At 45.2% G+C, this 12820-nt stretch overlaps 1 long non-coding RNA gene across 1 annotated transcript in view; it reads left to right on the forward strand.

The window, feature by feature from the left end:
- Positions 1–653: 653 nt before the first annotated feature.
- Positions 654–12820, forward strand: part of LOC141070399 (uncharacterized) — a 136658-nt gene continuing 124491 nt past the window's right edge. The window contains exon 1 of the long non-coding RNA XR_012226657.1: positions 654–771. This is a non-coding gene — a long non-coding RNA (uncharacterized lncRNA). The remainder of the gene's footprint in view (positions 772–12820) is intronic.

Raw genomic sequence — 12820 nt, forward strand, 5'->3', positions numbered from 1 at the left:
CACAGGATAGGAATAGATACACGGCTCAGCAGACAGTATCACACAGGATAGGATTAGATACACTGCTCAGCAGTCAGTATCACACAGGATAGCAATAGATACACAGCTCAGCAGTCAGCATCACACAGGATAGGAATAGATACACAGCTCAACAGTCAGTATCACACAGGATAGTATTAGATGCACTGCTCAGCAGTCAGTATCACACAGGATAGGAATAGATACACAGCTCAGCAGTCAGTATCACACAGGATAGGAATAGATACACAGCTCAGCAGACAGTATCACACAGGATAGGATTAGATACACTGCTCAGCAGTCAGTATCACACAGGATAGGAATAGATACACAGCTCAGCAGTCAGTATCAATATATTGCTAAATGTCTCATTTTGAATGCAGTAAGATATGTGCATATGCACCTCATGTTATGCGTTCTGACCACTGGCAGTGCTGGCTCTTCTCTCTTTTCATTGCAAATTGGTTTTGTGGCTGACCATCACTGTTGCCGTGCACGCTGGGTCATGTTCGCCATCTTTTCTGTGTTTGTTGTGATTGATCTAGGCTGCTGTGCACACTCACGGCAGCCCCGCCCTGCCCCAGGCTTTATTTATTTTTGCATCCATGTCTGAGCCTGCATTGCCCTTCATCTGTGTTTGCTGGTTGGGCAATGTGTGGAGGTCAAACCTGAGATGTCTGTGTTCAGACCTGGTTGGCCTTCATCTGCACCTGCTCCATCTGGCTGCACGGGAGTGATGCAGTCATGCTTCAGGTATGGATTGCATTTGATATGGTCTTGCTTTTAAAACATTTAGGAGGCCGCAATGGCACAGTGAATAAATAAAAATGTAGAGTAGGACCCCCCATATGAGATTGCCTTGGCGTGGCTCAATATATTGATCAATATTTTGCTTAATGTCTCATTTTGAATGCAGTAAGATATGTGCATATGCACCTCATGTTATGCGTTCTGACCACTGGCAGTGCTGGCTCTTCTCTCTTTTCACGGCTCAGCAGACAGTATCACACAGGATAGGATTAGATACGCAGCTCAGCACACAGTATCACACAGAATAGTATTAGATACACAGCTCAGCAGACAGTATAACACAGAATAGGATTAGATACACGGCTCAGCAATCAGTAACACAGGATAAGATTAGATACACGGCTCAGCAGTCAGTAACACAGGATAGGATTAGATACACAGCTCAGCCGGCAGTATAACACAGAATAGGATTAGATACACAGCTCTGTATCACACAGGAGAGGATTAGATGCACAGCTCAGCAGTCAGTATCACACAGGATAGGAATAGATACACAGCTCAGCAGTCAGTATCACACAGGATAGGATTAGATGCACGGCTCAGCAGTCAGTATCACACAGGATAGGATTAGATACACGGCTCAGCAGTCAGTATCACACAGGATAGGAATAGATACACGGCTCAGCAGACAGTATCACACAGGATAGGATTAGATGCACGGCTCAGCAGACAGTATCACACAGGATAGGATTAGATGCACGGCTCAGCAGACAGTATCACACAGGATAGGGTTAGATACACTGCTCAGCAGTCAGTATCACACAGGATAGGAATAGATACACAGCTCAGCAGTCAGTATCAATATATTGATCAATATTTTGCTAAATGTCTCATTTTGAATGCAGTAAGATATGTGCATATGCACCTCATGTTATGCGTTCTGACCACTGGCAGTGCTGGCTCTTCTCTCTTTTCACGGCTCAGCAGACAGTATCACACAGGATAGGATTAGATACGCAGCTCAGCACACAGTATCACACAGAATAGTATTAGATACACAGCTCAGCAGACAGTATAACACAGAATAGGATTAGATACACGGCTCAGCAGTCAGTAACACAGGATAAGATTAGATACACGGCTCAGCAGTCAGTAACGCAGGATAGGATTAGATACACAGCTCAGCCGGCAGTATAACACAGAATAGGATTAGATACACAGCTCTGTATCACACAGGAGAGGATTAGATGCACAGCTCAGCAGTCAGTATCACACAGGATAGGAATAGATACACAGCTCAGCAGTCAGTATCACACAGGATAGGATTAGATGCACGGCTCAGCAGTCAGTATCACACAGGATAGGATTAGATACACGGCTCAGCAGTCAGTATCACACAGGATAGGAATAGATACACGGCTCAGCAGACAGTATCACACAGGATAGGATTAGATGCACGGCTCAGCAGACAGTATCACACAGGATAGGGTTAGATACACTGCTCAGCAGTCAGTATCACACAGGATAGGAATAGATACACAGCTCAGCAGTCAGTATCAATATATTGATCAATATTTTGCTAAATGTCTCATTTTGAATGCAGTAAGATATGTGCATATGCACCTCATGTTATGCGTTCTGACCACTGGCAGTGCTGGCTCTTCTCTCTTTTCACGGCTCAGCAGGACAGTATCACACAGGATAGGATTAGATACGCAGCTCAGCACACAGTATCACACAGAATAGTATTAGATACACAGCTCAGCAGACAGTATAACACAGAATAGGATTAGATACACGGCTCAGCAGTCAGTAACACAGGATAAGATTAGATACACGGCTCAGCAGTCAGTAACACAGGACAGGATTAGATACACAGCTCAGCCGGCAGTATAACACAGAATAGGATTAGATACACAGCTCTGTATCACACAGGAGAGGATTAGATCTATGGCTCAGCAGTCAGTATCACACAGGATAGGAATAAATACACGGCTCAGCAGACAGTATCACACAGGATAGGATTAGATACACAGCCCAGTATCACACAGGATAGGATTAGATACACGGCTCAGCAGTCAGTATCACACAGGATAGGATTAGATACACGGCTCAGCAGTCAGTATCACACAGGATAGGATTAGATACACAGCTCAGCAGACAGTATCACACAGGATAGGAATAGATACACAGCTCAGCAGACAGTATCACACAGGATAGGATTAGATGCACGGCTCAGCAGTCAGTATCACACAGGATAGGATTAGATACACGGCTCAGCAGTCAGTATCACACAGGATAGGAATAGATACACGGCTCAGCAGACAGTATCACACAGGATAGGATTAGATGCACGGCTCAGCAGACAGTATCACACAGGATAGGAATAGATACACGGCTCAGCAGTCAGTATCACACAGGATAGGATTAGATGCATGGTTTTTATGTGCAGTGTAATCATTATAATTTGTTATAAATAATCACAGTTGGTTACTATGCCCAGGCAACGCCGGGCTCTTCAGCTAGTACATATTAGTACATATATATATGCACTGTGTGTGTATATATATATATATATATATATATATATATATATATGAGAAAGATAGCAGAATAGCCGTTAATTCATTTGTCGGCTTTTGTAAAATAATTGCAAAATCCGACAGGATGTGAGACATGGTTTACATACAGTAAACCATTTTATTAAATTTAGTTTTTTATATGTACATACACTCACTGGCCACTTTATTAGGTACACCATGCTAGTAAGGGGTTGGACCCCCTTTTGCCTTCAGAACTGCCTCAATTCTTCGTGGCAGAGATTCAACAAGGTGCTGGAAGCATTCCTCAGAGATTTTGGACCATATTGACATGATGGCATCACACAGTTGGCGCAGATTTGTCGGCTGCACATCCCTGATGCGAATCTCCCGTTCCACCACATCCCAAAGATGCTCTATTGGATTGAGATCTGGTGACTGAGGAGGCCATTTGAGTACAGTGAACTCATTGTCATGTTCAAGAAACCAATCTGAGATGATTTGAGCTTTATGACATGGCGCATTATCCTGCTGAAAGTAGCCATCAGATGTTGGGTACATTGTGGTCATAAAGGGATGGACATGGTCAGCAACAATACTCAGGTAGGCTGTGGCGTTGCAACGATGCTCAATTGGTACCAAGGGGCCCAAAGAGTGCCCAGAAAAAATTCCCCACACCATGACACCACCACCACCAGCCTGAACCGTTGATACAAGGCAGGATGATCCATGCTTTCATGTTGTTTACGCCAAATTCTGACCCTACCATCCGAATGTCGCAGCAGAAATCGAGACTCATCAGACCAGGCAACGTTTTTCCAATCTTCTACTGTCCAATTTCGATGAGCTTGTGCAAATTGTAGCCTCAGTTTCCTGTTCTTAGCTGAGAGGAGTGGTACCCAGTGTGGTCTTCTGCTGCTGTAGCCCAACTGCATCAAAGTTCGACGCACTGTGCGTTCAGAGATGCTCTTCTGCCTACCTTGGTTGTAACGGGTGGCAATTTGAGTCACTGTTGCCTTTCTATCAGCTCGAACCAGTCTGCCCATTCTCCTCTGACCTCTGGCATCAACATGGCATTTCCGGCCACAGAACTGCCGCTCACTGGATTTTTTTTCTTTTTCGGACCATTCTCTGTAAACCCTAGAGATGGTTGTGCGTGAAAATCCCAGTAGATCAGCAGTTTCTGAAATTCTCAGACCAGCCCTTCTGGCACCAACAATCATGCCACGTTCAAAGGCACTCAAATCACCTTTCTTCCCCATACTGATGCTCGGTTTGAACTGCAGGAGATTGTCTTGACCATGTCTACATGCCTAAATGCACTGAGTTGCCGCCATGTGATTGGCTGATTAGAAATTAAGTCTTAACACACAGTTGGACAGGTGTACCTAATAAAGTGGCCAGTGAGTGTATATACACATGAAGTACATACACATATATATATATATATGTATATATACACACACACACATCAGTGACACACACATACTGTATACAGTATATATGTATATATAATACATATATATACACATGTTAGTGACAAATACAATTATTCTAATGTTGCTTCTAAATAATGGATATGTATTTATTTAATACATGATTATTTCAAGGAACAAAATGTCGTGGGGTCCCCCTATTATTTATGGACAGCAACACTATACTACTCTAATTGTATATGTCTCTGATATATATATATATATATAGATTATATATATATATACTATGTATCTTATATATGAAATGTATGTATGTGTATATATATATATATATATATATATATATATATATATATTACATAGTAAGATTGAACAAAAGCCGCTAATTCAATATTGCCGGCTTCTGTAAAATCAATACAAATCCCAACATGAAATGACACATGGTTTACATACAGTAAACCATTTCATTTCATGTATTTTTTTTTTATATGTCCCTGACTAATAATTAGATTAGGGTTTGTGTGTAAAATTTGCGAAGCCGGCAATTGAACTAATGGCTTTTGTTCAATCTTGCTGTGCAATATAAATATATATTCTAGCTGAGAACCCATTCTACGTCCAGGTGGCAAGCATTTTAATTGGTATATGGTCTCCCATCCTGGTATGTGCTGCCACCCTCCTATCCTTGTATGCATGGTACCCTCACCCCCCCCCCCCAATCCTGGTATGCAAGGCACCCATTCTTCATCCTGGTATGGTATGCATGGTCCCCTCACCCCCAATCCTGGTATGCATGGCCCCCTCACCCCCTATCCTGGTATGTATGGTCCCCTCACCCCCAATCCTGGTATGCATGGCCCCCTCACCCCCTATCCTGGTATGTATGGTCCCCTCACCCCCAATCCTGGTATGCATGGCCCCCTCACCCCCTATCCTGGTATGTATGGTCCCCTCACCCCCTATCCTGGTATGCATAGTCCTCTCATCCCCCAATCCTGGTATGTATGGTACTCCTTCATCCCTATCCTGGTGTGCATGGTACCCTCACCCCCATCCTGGTGTGCATGGTACCCCTCATCCCTCAATCCTGGTATGCATGGTACTCCCTCATCCCTACCCTGGTATGTATGGTCCCCTCACCCCCTATCCTGGTATGCATGGTACCCCTCATCCCCCAATCCTGGTATGCATGGTCCTCTCACGCCCCCAATCCTGGTATGCATGTTACTCCCTCATCCCTATCCTGGTATGCATGGTCCTCTCACCCCCCTATCCTGGTATGCATGGTCCCCTCACCCCCAATCCTGGTATGCATGGCCCCCTCACCCCCTATCCTGGCATGTATGGTCCCATCACCCCCTGTCCTGGTATGCATAGTCCTCTCATCCCCCAATCCTGGTATGCATGGTACCCCTCATCCCCCAATCCTGGTATACATGGTCCTCTCACCCCCCAATCCTGGTATGCATGGTACTCCCTCATCCCTATCCTGGTATGCATGGTCCCCTCACCCCCTATCCTGGTATGCATGGTCCCCTCACCCAAAATCCTGGTATGCATGGCCCCCTCACCCCCTATCCTGGCATGTATGGTCCCCTCACCCCCTGTCCTGGTATGCATAGTCCTCTCTTCCCCCAATCCTGGTATGCATGGTACCCCTCATCCCCCAATCCTGGTATGCATGGTCCTCTCACCCCCCAATCCTGGTATGCATGGTACTCCCTCATCCCTATCCTGGTATGCATGGTCCCCTCCCCCCTATCCTGGTATGCATGGTACCCCTCATCCCCCATTCCTGGTATGCATGGTACTCCCTCATCCCTATCCTGGTATGTATGGTCCCCTCACCTCCTATCCTGGTATGCATGGTACTCTTCATCCCCCAATCCTGGTATGCATGGTACCCCTCATCCCCCAATCCTGGTATGCATGGTACCCCTCTTCCCCTAATCCTGGTATGCATAGTCCCCTCACCTCCTATCCTGGTATGCATGATACTCTTCATCCCCCAATCCTGGTATGCATGGTACTCTTCATCCCCCAATCCTGGTATGCATGGTACTCTTCATCCCCCAATCCTGGTATGCATGGTACCCCTCATCCCCTAATCCTGGTATGCATGGTACCCCTCTTCCCCTAATCCTGGTATGCATGGTACCCCTCTTCCCCTAATCCTGGTATGCATGGTCCCCTCCCCCCCTATCCTGGTATGCATGGTACCCCTCATCCCCCAATCCTGGTATGCATGGTACTCCCTCATCCCTATCCTGGTATGTATGACCCCCCATCCTGGTATGCATGGTACCCCTCATCCCCCAATCCTGGTTTGTAGGGTACCCCTCATCCCCCAATCCTGGTATGCATGGTACCCCTCATCCCCCAATCCTGGTATGCATGGTCCCCTCACCCTCTATCCTGGTATGCATGATACCCATCATCCCCCAATCCGGGTATGCATGGTACCCCTCATCACCCAATCCTGGCATGTATGGTCCCCTCACCCCCTGTCCTGGTATGCATAGTCCTCTCTTCCCCTGGTATGCATGGTACACCTCATCCCCCAATCCTGGAATGCATGGTCCTCTCACCCCCCAATCCTGGTATGCATGGTACTTCCTCATCCCTATCCTGGTATGCATGGTCCCCTCCCCCCTATCCTGGTATGCATGGTACCCCTCATCCCCCAATCCTGGTTTGCATGGTACTCCCTCATCCCTATCCTGGTATGTATGGTCCCCTCACCCCCTATCCTGGTATGCATGGTACCCCTCATCCCCCAATCCTGGTATGCATGGTACCCCTCATCCTCCAATCCTGGTATGCATGGTCCTCTCACCCCCCATCCTGGTATGCATGGTCCCCTCACCTCCTCTCCTGGTATGCATGGTACCCTTCATCCCCCAATCCTGGTATGCATGGTCCTCTCACCCCCCAATCCTGGTATGCATGGTACTTCATCATCCCTATCCTGGTATGCTTGGTCCCCTCCCCCCTATCCTGGTATGCATGGTACCCCTCATCCCCCAATCCTGGTATGCATGATACTCCCTCATCCCTATCCTGGTATGCATGGTACCCCTCATCAACCAATCCTGATATGCATGGTACCCCTCATCCCCCCATCCTGGTATGCATGGTCCTCTCACCCCCCATCCTGGTATGCATGGTCCCCTCACCTCCTATCCTGGTATGCATGGTACCCTTCATCCCCCAATCCTGGAATGCATGGAACCCCTCTTCCCCCAATCCTGGTATGCATGGTACCCCTCTTCCCCTAATCCTGGTATGCATGGTACCCCTCTTCCCCTAATCCTGGTATGCATGGTACCCCTCATACCCCAATCCTGGTATGCATGGTACTCCCTCATCCCTATTCTGGTATGTATGACCCCCTATCCTGGTATGCATGGTACTCCCTCATCCCCCAATCCTGGTATGCATGGTCCTCTCCCCCCCTTCCTGGTATGTATGGTAACCCTCATCCCCCAATCCTGGTATGCATGGTAACCCTCATCCCCCAATCTTGGTAAGCATGGTCCTCTCACCTCCCCTATCCTGGTATGCATGGTCCTCTCACCTCCCCTATCCTGGTATAATAATAAATAATAATAATCTTTATTTATATAGCGCCAACATATTCCGCAGCGCTTTATAGTTTAACAGTTTCAAAACATAAGTCATAAGTAGAGTTGAGCGAAACGGGTCGAACAATTTCAAAAGTCGCCGACTTTTGGCAAAGTCGGGTTTCATGAAACGAAACCCGACTCTAGGATGAGGTCGGCCACGAGGTCGGCAACTTAAGCGCCAAAGTCGCGTTTCAAAAGTTTGTTTAGCGCTCTTTTTCAGCCAATCAGGATCCACGGACACTGTGGGCAACGTGATGACATAGGCAGGGGTCGCCACCATCTTTCAGAAGGGCATGCAAGTGATTGGCTTGCTTTGGTGGGCGTCACAGGGGTTATAAAAGGGCGTGCACGCTGACCGCCATCTTACTTCTGCCGATCTTAGCATAGGGAGAGGTTGCTGATTCTGTAGGGAGAGCGTTAGGCAGGGAAGAAGACAAAAAAACTGCTTCTGCTGCTAGCGATTTTGCCTGTGCAACACACCAGTCACTGTGTGTGCAGTGCAAGGGGAGGCTATATTGTGGTGGATCAGCGGTGTTGGTTGTTAGGCTGCCTTCTAAGGCTTCCTGACAGCTGCATTGCTGTTTCCCCACTGCTCTGCAAACTGCTTTTTTAAAAGCAATCCCAATTTTTTTTTTGTCCTGCTAAGGTACTGAGCGTGCATTTATTCACACCATACAGCGGTGTACGCTCCTCACACAGTACCGTGTAACGGCTGTTATCACAGCCACAGTGAAGCTATCTGTGTGTCACTGTGGAAGGATAAGTGGAGGACTTGTTCCGTTCTTACAGACCTACACTCTAGGGAGATTCCTATTCTGCCCAATTCTACAATTCACTTTTTTCACACCTGTGCCATCGAGCCTGTGACATAGCGCTCTGATATTCAGTGGGTCTCACACAATCCAAAAGTGTCCAGTGTCTGCAGAAATTCAAAATCTCCCAGAAATTCAAAATCTCCCTTATCCTGTTGTCACTTTTTTCACACCTGTGCCATCGAGTCTGTGACATAGCACTGTGATATTCAGTGGGCCTCACACAATCCAAGTGTCCAGTGTCCACAAGTGTCTGCAGAAATTCAAAATCTCCCTTATCCTGTAGTCACTTTTTTCACACCTGTGCCATTGAGCCTGTGACATAGCGCTGTGATATTCAGTGGGCCTCACACAATCCAAGTGTCCAGTGTCCACAATTGTCTGCAGAAATTCAAAATCTCCCAGAAATTCAAAATCTCCCTTATCCTGTAGTCACTTTTTTCACACCTGTGCCATCGAGCCTGTGACATAGCGCTGTGATATTCAGTGGGCCTCACACAATCCAAGTGTCCAGTGTCCACAAGTGTCTGCAGAAATTCAAAATCTCCCTTATCCTGTAGTCACTTTTTTCACACCTGTGCCATCGAGCCTGTGACATAGCACTGTGATATTCAGTGGGCCTCACACAATCCAAGTGTCCAGTGTCCACAAGTAACATAGTAACATAGTTATTAAGGTTGAAGGGAGACTTTAAGTCCATCTAGTTCAACCCATATCCTATCCTAACTTGCCCTAACATGTTGATCCAGAGGAAGGCAAAAAAAACCCAAAAACCCATGTGGCAACAAGTAAGCTTCACATTGGGGAAAAAAATTCCTTCCTGACTCCACATACGGCAATCAGACTTGCTCCCTGGATCAACGCAATATTAAGGAAACTAGTGTATATACCCTGTAATATTATACTTTTCAAGAAAGGCATCCAGTCCATTCTTAAATTTTAGTAGGGAATCACTCATTACAACATCATATGGCAGAGAGTTCCATAGTCTCACTGCTCTTACAGTAAAGAATCCGCGTCTGTGAGTATGCTTAAACCTTCTTTCCTCCAGACGTAGAGGATGCCCCCTTGTCCCCGCATATATTTATACATTGTAATAAGATCACCCCTAAGCCTTCGATTCTCCAAACTAAATAACCCCAAATGTAATAACCTGTCTTGGTATTGCAGACCCCCTAGTTCCCTAATAACCTTGGTCGCTCTTCTCTGCACCCGCTCCAGTTCAGCTATGTCTTTCTTATACATCGGAGACCAGAACTGTACACAGTATTCTAAGTGTGGTCGCACTAGTGACTTATATAGAGGTAAAATTATGTTCTCCTCATGAGCATCTATGCCTCTTTTAATGCATCACATTATTTTATTTGCCTTTGCAGCAGCTGCCTGACACTGGCCGCTAAATGTGAGTTTGTCGTCCACCCATACACCCAGGTCTTTTTCAGTGACTGTTTTGCCCAGTGTTTTACAATTAAGCACATAATTATACATCTTGTTCGTTCTACCCAAGAGCATGACCTTACATTTATCCCCATTAAAGCTCATTTGCCATTTATCAGCCCAAGCTTCTAGTTTACATAAATCCTCCTGTAATATAAAATTGTCCTCCTCTGTATTGATTACCCTGCAGAGTTTAGTGTCATCTGCAAATATTGAAATTCTACTCTCTATGCCCCCTACAAGGTCATTAATAACTATGTTAAAAAGAAGCGGGCCCAAAACTGACCCCTGTGGTACCCCACTGCTAACCGTGACCCAGTCTGAGTGTGCTCCATTAATAACCACCCTTTGTTTCCTATCCCTGAGCCAGCTCTTAACCCACCTACACATATTTTCCCCTATCCCCATTGTTCTCATTTTATGTATCAACCTTTTGTGTGGCACCGTATCAAAAGCTTTTGAAAAGTCCATGTACACCACATCCACTGCATTCCCTTGGTCCAGTCCGGAACTTACCTCTTCATAAAAGCTTATCAGATTAGTCTGACAGGAACGGTCCCTTGTAAACCCATGTTGATATTGGGTCATGAGGTTATTCTTCTCCAGATACTCCAGTATAGTATCTTTTAGAAAACCCTCCAGGATTTTACCCACAGTTGAGGTTAAACTTACTGGCCTATAATTTCCAAGTTCAGTTTTTGTCCCCTTTTTGAATATTGGCATCACATTTGCTATACGCCAGTCCTGTGGTACAGACCCTGTTATTATGGAATCTTTAAAGATTAAAAATAATGGTCTATCTATGACTGTGCTTAATTCCTGCAGTACTCGGGGGTGTATCCCATCCGGGCCCGGGGATTTGTCAATTTTAGTGATTTTTAGACGCCGCCGTACTTCCTGCTGGGTTAAGCAGGTGACATTTAACAGAGAATTTTTATCCCTGATCATGTTATCCGTCATGGGATTTTCTTGTGTAAACACTGTTGAAAAAAAGTCATTTAGCATATTGGCTTTTTCCTCATCCTCATCCACCATTTCACCCAGACTATTTTTAAGGGGGCCAACACTATCATTTTTTAGTTTCTTACTATTTATGTAGTTAAAGAATATTTTGGGATTATTTTTACTTTCTCTGGCAATGAGTCTCTCTGTCTCAATCTTTGCTGTCTTGATTTGCTTTTTACAGAATTTATTTAATCTTCTGTATTTGGTTAATGCCTCATCACTACCTATTTGCTTTAATTCGCTAAATGCTTTATTTTTGTCCCTTATTGCGCCCCTTACAGCTCTATTTAGCCATAGTGGTTTCTTCCTATTTCTCGCATGTTTATTCCCATATGGTATATATTGTGCACAGGTCCTATTCAGATTGCTAATAAACGTCTCCCATTTTCTTTGTGTATTTTTATGTCTCAGGATATCGTCCCAGTTAATTCCACCAAGATCATCTCTCATCCGTTGGAAATTTGCTTTCCTGAAGTTTAGTGTCCTTGTAACCCCTCTACTACACTTCTTATTAAAGGATACATGAAAACTTATTAATTTGTGATCACTGTTACCCAAGTGACCCCCAACCCTTACATTTGATATGCGGTCTGGCCTGTTGGTTAATATTAGGTCTAGCAGTGCCCCCCCTCTTGTTGGGTCCTGAACCAGTTGTGAAAGGTAATTGTCTCTCGTAGTCAAAAACCTATTACCTTTGCTGGAACTGCAGGTTTCTGTTCCCCAATGTATTTCAGGGTAGTTCAAGTCCCCCATAATAATGACTTCTCCTTGAGTCGCAGCTTCATCTATTTGCTTTATGAGGATATTCTCTGTTGCTTCCATTATTTTTGGAGACTTATAACAAACCCCTATCAGTAATTTATTATTTTTCCCCCCTCCCCTTATCTCTACCCACAGGGACTCTACATTTTCATTAGATTCATATATATTATCACGAAGGATGGGTTTTAAGGATGATTTTACATATAAACACACGCCTCCCCCTCGCTTATTTGTTCGGTCATTTCTGAACAGACTATAGCCCTGTAAATTAACCGCCCAGTCGTGGCTCTCGTCCAGCCATGTCTCAGATATCCCCACCATGTCATAATTATGTTCCAACAACATTAACTCCAATTCCTCCATCTTGTTGGCGAGGCTTCTGGCATTAGTATACATGCACTTTATGTATCTCTCTGTACCTCTATTCTTTCTTA

This window comes from Dendrobates tinctorius, unplaced genomic scaffold (assembly GCF_039654945.1).
Source record: "Dendrobates tinctorius isolate UK_male_01 unplaced genomic scaffold, ASM3965494v1 ptg000014l, whole genome shotgun sequence".
Taxonomy (NCBI): domain Eukaryota; kingdom Metazoa; phylum Chordata; class Amphibia; order Anura; family Dendrobatidae; genus Dendrobates; species Dendrobates tinctorius.